Source organism: Leptonotus elevatus, chromosome 18 (genome assembly GCF_054856555.1).
Source record: "Leptonotus elevatus isolate MCC_2025b chromosome 18, RoL_Lele_1.0, whole genome shotgun sequence".
Classification (NCBI taxonomy): domain Eukaryota; kingdom Metazoa; phylum Chordata; class Actinopteri; order Syngnathiformes; family Syngnathidae; genus Leptonotus; species Leptonotus elevatus.
This window is the reverse complement of record NC_141256.1, coordinates 14,010,511-14,024,232: the sequence shown is the minus strand read 5'-3', so window position 1 is coordinate 14,024,232 and position 13,722 is coordinate 14,010,511.

Below are 13,722 nucleotides of genomic sequence, written 5' to 3'. Positions count from 1 at the left end.
TGCATTTGTATTTATTGCTCATATATGTTGCGTCCTCACAAATTCCAAAATGATGTCAATTATGATCATAAAAAAATAATACATTCGAAATTGTACTAATCCCCAAAATATTCTGTAATTGCTAAAACCCTGGGCAGATTATATTGATTTGGTAACTCATACTAAAAAGGCTAAAATGTGATTGGGCAAGCTAACATCCACATGTACTAGAAGCAGTGCAGCCAATAGCATAAACTGATGAGGGGGGGTTGGGGGGGGGGGGGGGTGAAATATTAGAATTTAGGTTTCAAATGTAGCTCAGTGTTTCTGACAGTGGACAAAACATTTTTAGCACTACTTTTGAATAACCCACCCCAACACACACACACACATTTAGGGTTAAAATAAATCTAATAGTTACACACTTTTATTCACACTGTTATGTAATGCTGCAGGTAAACATGAAAACTTCCTGGTGGAGGTAATGTTAAACCAGCAGAGGTCAGCGCTGCTCTTCAGACGCTGACGTGACCGCGTTCACTGCCAAAAAAAAGTGCACCTGCTGATTCACACAAGGCCAGTCAGCTGCTACCTTGGACTTGCACTACATTGTACCGTCTGATCACCTGCTTTTCTTTCTAGCCGCCTCCCCGTCTTGTGCTCGGCGCCAGCTGTGACCTTGGTACTCTTGTAACGTACCAAGAGTTGCTATCTTAAATTGCCCAAATTTCTTTTGCATTATCTCAGTTCAAATCAACTGTCATTAGATCATAAAGTATGTTGTGGTGTGTCAATTCAATAGGATCTATAGTTCAATTGGCCGTCGGGATTAATGGTAACGAAAGAGAAAAGGGAGCAAAGGGAAAGATTTAAAAAAAAAAAAAAAAAAAAAAGCCAGGGAGTTTTTTTTCTTTTTCTTTTTTAAATGAAGAGCCTTCCTGCAGAAGCTCACGTAGGCCCACAGCTGCGGCGGAAGGCACTCGCCAATCGTTGTGCCCCACTTATGCGGTCTGATTCGATTAAGTAGCCACCACCCCTCAACCCCCCCACGGCCACCACTCATCTCACACGGTCGGGCCTCTTCCAATCGCTGAAAGTCCAAGCGAGATGAGAGGATGACTGGCTTTTTGCTGACAATATTAGCATTTCCTCAATTTGGGGCAAACGCGCTCAGCGGCCTAATAAAGCTAGTTTTGGTTACGTTTTTAATGAGGTACAATACCAAGTATCATAAGGCAGCAAATATTAGTGGACAGATTTGGTCATGTTATCATTTAAATCTACACACACACACGCAAAGTCAGATATTACAAGAACAGAAGGATGGCGACCCCAAGTGGACAAAAAAATACTCTCGTCTGACATGCAAGTTGTAATGAACATTATTATACTATTATTTTTCTATCTGGTTTTGGGACGTAACCCTTGCAATAAATGATAGACTACTGTATTGTCTTAATTATTTTTATGTTAAATACATTTGTATTAAATATTTAAGCACTTTGATTAAAAACATTTAGTTATGATTTTTATTTACCTTATATGCATTTCTCTTATAAGTATAGTTTTGTTGTACTTTCCTGTGTTACTGTTCAAATTCTGCATAATGTTAAAATGGCTTGGATAACTAAATATTTTTCAAGCCGGTACGTGTAAAAAGTTCAAGATCTACTGATTATAAAAAAAACAACACTGGAAAATTACAATAGCGTTCTATTAGTAGAATGAATCAATACCCCCATTCGGCCGCTAGCGGCCGCTGTTGTAGAGCAGATGAGCATTGAAGAGGAGCCTTCCACCAGCCGCCGAAGCGAACGAGGTGGGCTGCACGTTGCCTTGAGGCGTCGGGTTCGCGTGGCTTCCGGCCAGGATGCCGCTTGCCAACTGGCAGCCGACGAGGGTCACAGTCAAGACACTGTCTCCTCAGAGACACGCACGCACACTGAAACGCTACTTTGAAACCCTAACACTAGTTGTTTAAAACCATACCTTGAAACTGTAACCCTAGTTTAAAACCCAAACCCTAGTTGTTTAAAACCATACCTTGAAACTGTAACCCTAGTTTAAAACCCAAACACTAGTTGTTTAAAACCATACCTTGAAACTGTAACCCTAGTTTAAAACCCTAAATCCAGTGGATACGTGACTAATATTTCCCAATCTTTGGTGGTCTCACCAAACTTAACATCCGCAGTGTGGGGCAACACATTAGCAACCTCCTGTACATCTGTTCTCCCGGTTTGTGTGTGTTCATTGTTGCGCAGAGGTTTTCCATGTCGGTGGCAGGAGGAGCCTTTCTGGGCAGAGGCACAAAAACCATTCCGCCGGCTGGAGCCCAGCGCGCGGCCAACACAGCAGCGGGATTTGGCCCGAATCAACCTCAGGGAGAATGCTTGGAAGCTTTCAGGGAGAGCAGGTGGATGTCTTTGGTATCAAGTGTGATACCTTGACGTATGGGTTTCATTTGTTCCATTACCAAGCTCACAACTCCATTGGCTTTTTTCCCCTTTTTTTTTTTATTAAATCAATTTACCCCATTAAAATGACTTGAATCTGTTCAGTTCCCAAAAAAAGAACCACCAGTTTTTTGTCACATGCTTTTCGTAAAGAAAAATAGTACTATACTGTATAAAAATGACAAAAATAATATATAGCCATTTTGGATTTTTTTTGTACATCTTGTAGCTATTTTGTTCTGCCCTTTATTGACTGTGGTTGTAATTCCACTGCAGGCCACTAGACGGCGGCACACTATTTTGTTTGACACAGTAAATGTGAAAGAAGTGTGAAAACCGGAAGCATTTCAAGCCCGTCCTAGAGTTTGCTGACGATGACCGAATGTGAAATCCTTTTTAATCCTGCTTTTTATGTCGACAGAAAGCTGTAGGTTCATTTTTAACATACATCTTTGTGCACAATTTTTGATGTTTGGGGGAAAAAAAAACTTGTTTGCTCTAAACGCATAGAAGGATTGGTACCCTGTAAATATTTTAGTCTTATCCATTGCTCTTGCTCTCTCTCAATATATTATATTTTTGAATGCATTATTATTAGATATGGGCGAGTACCGATACCAGGCCAATTTCATGGTATCGGTACCGCTCTTGTGGGGGGCGGGAAGTTTTGTTCCGTCACTAAATCACTATCACTAAATTAGGCTACTTGAAATCCTATTGTAGGAGCCACATTATTTATTTTTGCTTTTATTTGCGGTGGATGACCACAGGTGGCAGTGTAGGCACTCTTCACGCTCCCTCCCTAATCCTTTTAAGCACAGGTGTAGGTGATTAGGCGGTTGGAGTGCAAGGTCATGCGGTTTTTATCACTCGCAAACACGTACACATTTGCTTAAGCACGTGCTCATACATACACTCAGGCATTAATTTCAGTTATAAAGTTAACAGAAATTTATACCACGTTTGTTTTGGATTGAACCATTGAAGCCATTATTTTGTGGACAAATATTTGCCAAGTCGAGCGTGTCAAAAACATCTCCCACGTCCATCCACGGCGACTACAGGACCCAAGGTCAGTCGCTACACCTATTGTGTTGAATTGAATTCTTTGCACTTCACTCTATTCCTTAAAAATAAGTTGTACAACGACATATTTTGGTTGGGACTTTTTTTTTTTTTCCTGGCCACTGGATTATTTGTTTCATCTATTTTATGGTTTTTTGAAATTCATTTTATTGTGTGCTCTATGCAAAATGGGTTATGAGCAAATTGAAAAAATATATATTTGCGATTAATTTCATTACATTTTAAGGATATTTGCTATAGTTAAGATATATGTATATGTCATTTTTCTTAATTATTTATTATCTGTCATTGTTTTTGGGGAAATGTTATGTATCGTAAGTACTTGGTATCGGTGAGTACTGAAGGTTTGAGTATCGTATCGATCTAAAAAAAAAAGTGGTATCGAGCATCCCTAATTATTGTTGTATTATTTTAAAAGTGTGTTCAAAGACCTTAAAAAAAATTGTGCAATAAATGTAATGAAAACAAAACGAGGGAGTATTTATGTATCATGGATTTCACTTCTTGCGGGGGTGTTCTGAAACGTATCCCCTACGATGAAAGGGGATTTACCGTAAAGGAAAAATACTTAAGTCAACCGATTGTCTTGGCAGGTTCTGTGTCACACAACATAATATTTTGTTGGACGTTCAATACATTTATGTCTTGGGTCAAGCCAAGGAATGAAAACAAAGGCCTGATGCTGTGCCGAGTTGGCAAACAGCCTTCATGTGACCGCGGCGGCCAATAAAAATAGAGAGACTTGATCGGTCAACAATGCCTCTCACAACCTCTCATGTGGTCATGCGAATATCCGCGCGCGGGATTTGTTGTGCTATTTTTTGCCCCGTCAGCATTTGGACGCAGCTGGATTTTTCCCGTGTCTCCGTCACCCTGTCGGCTTTTGTCTGACCATTTTGCCCGTCAATCTGTCCCGCACTCATCTGTCCTCGCTCGCAATGATGCCACCTAAGTGGCATTTCAATTTATTAAAGACAGCTGTGTAACAAAATCCGATTCAAGACAAAAGAAGGAAAAATGATCAGCCAAGTCGATGACCTCAGTTGAGTTAATGTGTGTACACTCCCCGGACGCAACATTAGCGGTCCACTTGTCACAGACAGTGGCGGGCATTCAGGGCCATCGAGGACTTCTCTGATGGCCTAAACGCAAGCAGAAGTATTGACCTACATTTACCAACAGCATTTTAATATCTGTTCAATTAAAAATGTATCAATAAATATTTCAGACAGTCTATTTATTTTGTAGCATTCATTTTGGCTGCACTCCTTCCAGTACTGTTTGTGGCTATCCGATCTTTTTGTGCAATCACCATTTAGCCTCTTTGCGTTGCCATGTCATTCTGACCTTCTCGGCCCCACAACAGCTGTGTCAAACATAGGGCCCATGGGGCAGAACTGGCCCGTCGGGGGGGGGGGGGGGGGGGGTCTTATCTGGCCCACGGGGGCAGAACCCAAACTGCAATTTTTCATTAAAATGAACTGTTGTGTCTAATTTTGTCCACTGCAGGTTGCACCGACGACCACGTAAATTACATTCTGAAATTTAATAAGAAATGTCATATTATTCTGCAAATATAATATTAAATAAGACTTTTCAGAATGTGTACTTATATTAAATATTTGCACCAAAGAACAGGAAATATTTTTAACCTTGTCATTATTTATATCGTATTAGGCCATGGACATACTAGTCCGGCCCACTTTAGATCAAATTTGTGTGAAATTAGACCCTGAATTAATATGAGCTTGCACCCCTGCCCTACAAATATTCTAGGACCTCAAATCTTAAGAATTAGCAGTGCTGTAACTAACTTTGTGAGCAATTGGACTGTTTCGGTCACCAATCAGCTTTCAGATTCCCCGAAAACACTCCTCAGCCTGATTTTTATTTTTCATGTAATTAGATGCATATTGATTGTGAACCCCCAAAATGTTGAATAGTTTGTATTTTAAAGATCTAAAGGAGGCTTTTGGGGGAGTAGAGCAGGGTTTTCTTTGTTTCTGAAAAGAGGAAAAGAAAACCAGTACACAAAAAGTCTCATACACACCCCCACACGTTGCGGCCATTTATATCAGGGGCTGTGAACCCTGGTCCTCGAGAACAACTCTCCTGCCTGTTTTCCATGTCTCCCTGCACCAACACACCTGATTTGATGGAACAGGGTGGTTATCAGGCTTCTACAGATTAGCTGATCATTTGAGTCAGCTGTGTCGGAGGAAGGAGACATCAAAAAACAAGCAGGACCAGGGTTCCCTACCCCTGATCTATACTTTATCTGCCTAAAACCACCGCTATTAATTGTTTGTGTCCTGGTTGAAACCGACTTCCTTTCTGTTCGACGCAACACGGTAGAAACAAGTGCACACACGCGCGCACACACACACACACACACCCAGATCAAAGCGGACATGCAGACTGACCTTCAGCCCAGGCTGCGTATATCTTGCTAGGCCGAGCTCGTCTAAACATTAACTCTGGGGACTTGGCACAGTTTAGTCTAATTGAGCACGTCTGTGTGGTGAGTGTGTGTGTGTGTGTGTGTGTGTGAGAGAGAGACCTGTTGTGTAAGTGTTCATGAGAGAAAAATTAAGGTACACAAGGCGGGATGGAAGTATCAGCATTATTCTAGCAGGGATTTCTATGAAACGCCGTTTGATATCCTTGAATCGTAGATTGTACCAAGGTTATGCTGAACAAAAAAGAAAATAACTCAAAATTGGCTTACTAGTGAGGTCAAAGGGTAGTACATGGACCTTAGCCTGGATATCGAAAAAGGATATCAAATAAAAGTGCAAACGGCTTTTTTAGAAAGCTATTTGAGCACTTTCCATACCCCCGGCAACTTGACCACATGTCTCATTGCACTAATGCCTTAGCATGATGCCACATGGCTCATAAAGTCCATTTGTGTCCAATGCCACCTGCATGCACCACAGGGCCTTTTTTTTTTTTTTTTTTTTTTTTTTTTTTTACCCCCGGCCGTCAGAGTCTTGGAGCCGACGCGTGATCAGCTGCCGTTTCATTCCTGGGCGAGCACAGTTTAGGCTTTGTGTGTGGCGGAGGGAAAGCGCTGACGCAAAAGGCGACGCTGTGCTGTGACGGTGGAGTGTGCGCGTGTGTGTGACTGTGGCCACGTACTCCCTCAATGAGTCTGGCATTCGCTGAGTCAAAAGGTTTTACTTTTCCCGGATAAGTCAAAGTACACCGGATCCTTTCTTATCAAGGATGTTGTACTCTGGCATTCGAGGGCGTTAGATCAGATTTTGTCAATGAAGAGATGCTTTTTTAAAAAATTTTTTTTTACAAATAATTTCATGGTCTGTAATCCTCTTTCAGATCAACAAGGTCATTTAAATCTGGCTGGTGACCACTGGGGGGCAGTAGGGTGTTACATGTCTACAAGTGCAGGCGGCACAAGCACAAATTTGGAGAACGTCTGGAGAAAGCCTGGCTCAACCAGACTTTTGGAAGCGCCATGGAGGTCCCGTGTATGTCAGAGACCAATCCAAGCATGACGTCAAAAGGAATTGTCTGAAGACCTATGAGACGTGTGACTGTCTGAAGGAACAACACCTGGAGTAGAGTACAGACAATCTTGGTTTAAAGGTCCTAGTGAGCATAATAGCCTCCATCATATCCATAGGGGGAAGAAGTTTGTAACCATCAAGACTTTCCCTAAATCTGCGCGACTGTCTAAACTTGGTGATCAGGAGGGAAAAGGCCTTAGTCAGGGATTGTCACTCTGTCAAAGCGTCACCGGTGCTCTGTGGAAATAGGAGAAACTTTCAGAAGAACGATCATCTGTGCGGTAATCCACCGTCCCACGGAGTGACCAATCGGGAAGCCGCTCCTTTTTAGTAAAAAGGCACAATTCAGCCGACTTGGAGTTCACTCAAAGGCACTTGAAGAGATCTCAGACGAGAGAGAAAATTCTTCGGTCTGATGAGACTAGCCAGGATTAATGGAAAGACGAACGCAGCGATGTACAGAGACATCCTGTTCCAGAGTGCTCAGACAGGACAACGACCCCAAGTACACAGCCAGATATCAAACGAGCGAGTGGCTTCAGGACAACTCTGTGAACGTCCTTGAGCGGCCCAGACTTGAATCCGACGGAACAAGATTTGAATAATGGCTGCGTGCCGACGCTCCACCTCCAACCTGATGTAGCTTTTGAAGTGCTGCACAGAGGAATGGCTGAAACTGGTCAAAGATCTTTTTTTTTTGTTGCAGAAAATATACATTTTACATTGTTAAACTGATGCAAGTCTTGAAGACTTAATCGAGAACTTTTGGATCCAAAAGGGGAAATTCTACATTAGGTCCGCAGAACATGAGAAATATAAATACAATTGTATAATTCTGCCTAAAACAAAACGTTCCAACACTTCAAATTATTGTTGAAAGTCTTCCAAGAAGACCAACTCCAAATATTTCCTCCATTTACACTTTAAGTGTCATGACAGGCTTTTCCAGTTTTCCTTCCATATATTTTTTTAATGCAACTCATCCTGTTCAGGGTTCACGTGTCAGTCAATGGGCGCACGTAGAGACGGACAACCTTTCACACGGTCACTAACGTCAGGCGGGTGAACTATTTGACTTGGTATCCAGTACATTGATTCATTTAAAGGAGTTCAGGTGTTTAGCTAAATATATACAGCAAGTGAATGAGCAAACCTCTAGGAATAGAATTTGGACAGATGCTAGTTTTAGACACCCAACCCCCCCCCCCCCCCCCCTCTCTCTCCTGCGTAGTATAAACGCAGCGGTAACTACAAAAGATAGACCCGCATGACAAAATGTTTCCTGGAACGCTGGCCTGAAAGTTTGCCTCTGCCAGTCAGCAGACTACGTAAGGTTACACTCTTGAGGGCATGAATGGGGAGTGGAGAGAGAGAGAGAGAGAGAGAGAGAGAGAGGACGATTCAACTCGTGGCTAACTAAGCAGATGATCCGTGACATTTTTAATCACGTCTGTTCTATCTTTCTTAAAAAGGAACACCTATAAATCTCACGGCTCATTTTGACCAATTCTAATCCACCCCTGCGGCACTCGGAGGTGAACGTAATGAAAAGCACCAATTGTTAATTTCGGAGCAGGCCGGAGGACAAAAAATGCGGATCTTGTGTAAATGATGCTGAAATTCCACAAATAGGAAGTTGGGAATGCGGTAAATGTGTGACTATGATTGTAATTTATCCCCCCCCCCCCCCCTTGTCTTGAATAGAAATGAGGTACTGTATACGTATTCGTCAGCCATTTTATTTGTTTTGGCAATTTCTTGTCTGACGCCCCAAAAATTATTTTAGTGACAACTGTACAGGAAGAAAAACTATATTTTAAAGCTTAAGACCTAGTCATGCCCAAAACAAATCGTATCTGCCTGTTTTTCAGTAACCAGAAGTTTGCGAGTATGGACCAAACATTGCAGTACCAGTGGAAACCATGGTGGCAGTGTTGGGATTTCCAGAAATGGTGCGTACCAATGAAAAAGCTTTACTTTTCTTAGAATCCGAGCAGCGTACCAAAGCATAAATGAGCCTGAACGTAATTTACCTAACACTAACCCTTTGTTCCGATACCTGTGGAAAATATGACAGTATAACGTCGCAGGGCTTGCTGTTAGCCAGTGTCAAATATTTACTTGGTCATTATAGCCACCTGTCTCACACTAAAACACACACACGCACACACAAATTTGAGACCTAAGAGAGGAGGCTTGCTTCAGTTCCAACCATGTCCACCGTCTTCAAAATATACACAAAAACCAAACACTGATAACAGACTGACAACCCAAATGAACATGATCTAATGGCGAAAAGCAAAATAAGTAATACAGTACTTCTATCTAGAAGTAGGTCACATAGAGTATGTGCAGGTCAAATGAACTATAAGTCTCAAATGTTGACCTTTTTAAGTTTCAAGCAAGTCCCAAATTAGTGTGGCAAAAATCAAGCAAGTCAAGTCGCTAGCGTTGGTTAGCTGAAATGAGCACATTCCCAGTCACGTCGTTTTTCATGGTCCCACTCTCAAACCAATCGCCGTATTTCTTTATTGTCAATTAACCGACATTAAGGTTTGTTTCACTTTTGCCAGTTTCAATGTCTGATTGGTTTCTCTGTGAGGTTTACAACACAAAAAAAAAATAGAGCAAGGTGTAAATTGAGCTTCCCTTTGAGGGCTTATGAGTTTAATCAAAAAAGCTAAAATAGAAAAAAAAATGGTACACTACCATGACGATGCAGATTTTCAAATGTAAACAGGTAGGTCTTAAGCCAAAATCAAGTCGAGTCGTTCATAAATTTTTAGCCACGCAAGTAGCAGGCCTTAAAATTGGTGACATAAGTCTGACTCGAGTCAAATTTTGTAGCTCGAGTCTGCCACCTACAATACAATACAAGTGAGTTTCCAGAACACATGTTGTCATCTTGCATCATCCCTCAAATGAGGATGCAAGAATTCAACCCTACGACTGTTTGCGTCAGTGAGCGATGTTTATTTACAAGTAAATACTAAGAAGCGCCGAACAAATATGAGCCAATCAAAAGTAGTTGCACGATAAAAGACGCCGCCATCGCACAATGATGATGACGACGACCACTAAACTTCACAGCCCAAGCCAACTGGTGGGTATTTTCGACGACACAGCAGAATGTAAATAAACACATACCATTTAGTCACGGGTCCAAAGCCAGCAAACCTTTCCTGGCAACAGCGCTCCATCACTTTATGCTAGGTCACAATTACTGGCAGACCACAATGTATATGCGGTACGTGCTAGGCCACGCTTGCAGGCAAAAGATGATGGAAGATGGGTATCGTTGCTGGGGAATCCTGCAACTGCTTTGCCACAAGTGCCTGCAACTCCCTTGAAATGCATGATATGTGCTGATAAGTAACACATGACTGCGTCCTGTTCTCATGAGCGTTTGATAAAATAAAATAAAAAGGCACTCCAATAAGCGGAAAATTTAAATAAATGTCCTTAAAAGAAAAGCTTTGTATGCTATCTGCTGGCTGGAATAAATTTCAAGTTTTCAACACCGTGACAATGAGGCACTCTAAAAAGCCATGCCAGCCCCAATTCTATTATTGACTATGAAAGAATGGCTTTACATGGTTTATTTATCGTAAAAGAGAGCCAAACAATGGCAGAGAATTGAAAGATATGAAGTAGACAAACGGTAAAAGTACAACATTCTGAATTGTTCAAACACACGAGCAACCGAAATTCGATTTTCAAATGGAGAACACGCACCATTTGTCTGTGGGCAGAAGTTGCGCACATGTACGCCCGTCATAGATATGATTTTTAGCGGCTTCTCATGATTTATTTGAGCCATTCTTTCGTGAGTGTGGAACGATTACAAAATGTTCAATGATTAAAAAAAAAAACCAACAACACAAGTTTGGGTTGATCTGTTCCTAAACGTCTCCACCAATTTCCTTTCATCTCAGGGTGACAATTTATCACCGTACTCTTCCTTGGCAAAGTGGTGACAAGACCCACTAGCTTAAATTTATATACAGATATTTGAAAAGATGATCATGGAATCTGGAGTTGTTAAGCTATGGCTTAAAAAAAAATGAATCCCCAACTAGTATGAATCTCAAATTCTCCTCTTAGATCTTTATTGTGTTCTTTGGACATTCTCATTGTTTAGAGTATTGGTCAATCCAATGAGCGCTGTGTTTTTTTAATTTTTATGCTGGCAAAGAGAATCTAGCAGCTGCAGCCAATCATGACCGCTAACAAGAAGGTAATCGGGTTTGGCCTTGTCAAGTAAAAAGACACTCTGGAGCATTCAGCACAAACATTTGGATGAAAGTAATGTGTTTATTGTGCTTGTGTGTATTGTTTTGATCCTGTGTTGATTAGGAAAAATCCAAAATAAATTTTGAAATGTTTTCCTCCATTTGTTGGTGAATGAGTTTGTTTCCTACAGCCGTGGCGTAACCAAATCTGTACACACAAGTCGCAATGCATCGTAGACTCACAGACACAAGAGCAAAGTCGGAATAGACCGTAAAATACAAAAATCCGAGTACTGGGTACACATGTGAACTGACCAAAAGTATAGATTTTTGAAAAAATATGAAATTTGCCTAATTGTGACTTATGAGGCCAGCGATATACAAAGTGTTTGCTGTTTTTGTTCCCTCCTAAATGCCCTAAGATGCGACAAGGAATTATAGTACTGTAATTATTTCTATAAAAAAAACATAAAATGTCCAAATGTGTAGCGAGCCTGGTGGAACATCACCAGATCTCTACTGTAACAAGGTAATAAACATTTAAAATGTAAAAAGTCCGTGGATCTGTCATAGAGCCTTGCGGAATACCGCCGTTATCTACAGTAAACAGATTTCTTCTTTATGATCTACATAATTTGTAAGGCGGGTCATAATTACTACGAGTAAAAGGTCATAATTACTGTAAATATTTGTATGAAAAACATTTGTGTCATAAATATAAAGCAATCAAATAAAAAACGGTATACACGGCAGTAACTGAGTGCGCCTTCTTCTGCCAAACTAGTAAATTACCCGCCCTCGGTAACCTCAAAACCTCATGTCGGTACCGTCGTAAACCGAGGACCCTCCTAAATGTGACAAAGACCAACAACTTGCTCCAACTCATGTGCCTGCTGGCGCAACTTGCAGCGTTAGGAGAGGTCATTATCACTTCCAGGAAACTTGGGCTGTGCCACTTTCTTCTGAAACCGGATCGCCGACATTGACATTATCTCTGGCAAGATGCGTTTATTGCTGGGGGAAGACGATGAGGAGAACAAGAGAGTAGAGATGCTTGCCTTGGGTCTGCCAAAGGTCTTGAAATGCTACAAACGCATAATAATGTCTCACTATTATTGCGTTGTAATATCATATTTTTAAAAACTCAAAACAACTCAATATACAGGAAATTGTGTTCCACCAGCTGATATAAATGATATCCAATATCCATCCAATTTTTTAAATTTAGGTAAGATGCAAAAATGTCTCAACTCGTTTTTGATATTGTACATTCTAAAAACAGTTGGGTCAAAAGTAACCCAATTATGCATCAAAAATGGACTGATTCACTTTATAGGTCAATTAGACCTAACTTTCTGGGTTGTTTTATACAAAATGACCCAAGTCAAAGATCTGACCAAAGTTGTTTTACACTAAAAGACCCATTTCTTGACTCAAAGTTGGGTCAAATAGACCCACGTAGAGGATCGGTCCATTTTTGACTCATAGTTGGGTTATTTTTGACGCAACTGTTTTTACAGTGTAGTATCAAAATTGCATTACTTATCAATCCTTGTACTTTGTGAATGAGAGTTCTTAAATTTGACCCAAGTGGAACTGAAATTTGGCTTCCCTTGCAGGTACCTTGGCTTGTCTGACAGATGGGGAGGTTATCGGCAAAATGACCCGAGAGCGCCTCTCATTTGTAGTGGTCCGCGTCCGTTAAGCTGCCAATTGGGTTCGCATGCCATTCCGGAGAACTTTGAGGGGCTTGTGGGGATCTGGTGACAGGGGCACTTGGCTTACTGATAGTCGAGGCTAAAAGGAGATCTAGATGCCTCGTGGGAGGTTTGACAGTTGGGGGGGGGGGGGGGGGGGTATTGGACACTTCAGTGAGTTTACGTCCCTTGAGACTGAATCCTCTTTTATATATAGGTTGGTGTCGAGAGAGTTAAGTGGCGGCTTATTGGGGTTTTATCTCCTCTTGATTCAGAAATGTTAATACACTCCATGTACACATGCAAGGAGAGAACCCTCGCTTCACTCAGTTGTCATGGTAACGAATGTCATAGTTGGTAGTGGGCGGTCCTGTCTCATGCAAATGAGGCAAGTGTCACCCAGCCTCCTCAAAACAGGTTAATTTCAGTGAAATTAAAAAAAAAAAAAAAAGGGTGAAAAGCCTGCTATAAATCTTGATTCTTAGGACACGTGGATGGAAATATTCCCAATGAATAGGAAATATAAGGTCACAAAATATATCCTCAATTTGCTGATTTAACGGTAATCCACTGGTTTTAAGTGACAGAAGGTAACACTTTGGAAATCGGACATGGCATGATTCACAAGTCAATTCCTCCCGGACTTTTTTTTTTCCTCGAATTTGATAAATGTTTGATTTGGTCTTGGAAACGTGTATGCATAGCGAGTGTTAGTGAGTGCGTGCGTGCCCCATGTTATCTG